This window comes from Grammomys surdaster, unplaced genomic scaffold, assembly GCF_004785775.1.
Source record: "Grammomys surdaster isolate TR1022 unplaced genomic scaffold, NIH_TR_1.0 335, whole genome shotgun sequence".
Taxonomy (NCBI): domain Eukaryota; kingdom Metazoa; phylum Chordata; class Mammalia; order Rodentia; family Muridae; genus Grammomys; species Grammomys surdaster.
This window is the reverse complement of record NW_021604754.1, coordinates 1,918,732-1,919,369: the sequence shown is the minus strand read 5'-3', so window position 1 is coordinate 1,919,369 and position 638 is coordinate 1,918,732. Positions and strand designations below refer to the sequence as shown.

Sequence of the window (638 nt, the reverse complement as noted above, 5' to 3'; positions counted from 1 at the left end):
TCTCTCTCTCTCTCTCTCTCTCTCTCTCTCTCTCTCCCCTTCCCTCTATCTCCCTCCACAAGAGTCCTCCCCTGGTCTCCTTTCTTGGGACTAGTGAACCTGCCTGAGAGAAGCTTCTCAATAAACTTAACTTTATACATTCTAATCTGCTTCGAATTGGCTCATTTCATTGAAGGCCAAATAAGTTATTAGCCACCACACCTAGTTTTTTAGTTATTGTTGGTGGTTGTGGTGTTTGTTTGCATTGTTTTGGCCTTTTGTACTATTTCTTATGCTCAGTATTTCCTTATGGCAAATGACTTTCTTTAAGTTATGAATTTAAAAAATGACTTCAGGCTCTGAATATCAAGCTCATGAGGAAAGGAAACTAGGGCAGTGAGACCCTTTCTTCCTCCTTCTACCTTGGCTCCCCTTACAGTGCTTCCAGCAGTGCCATGTTGAACCAGAGTACTAGGCGGCGGGCCACTACCATGGTCCTTTCCCAAAGTCACTATGAGGACAGAGTAGGGAAGATTTTGCCATTTTCAGTGGGAGATGGGTAATGGTTATTCGCTATGATGATGGTGTACTTTGGATCTGGATTTGCTGCTGATTCTTTTGTAGCAAAGAACCATCTACTTAAAGATGAGTATATTTAA

General features: G+C 42.2%; 1 pseudogene; it reads left to right on the top strand.

Annotated features, from left to right (window-relative positions):
• The first annotated feature begins 434 nt into the window (after window positions 1-434).
• Window positions 435-638, top strand: LOC114630298 (annotated as a pseudogene).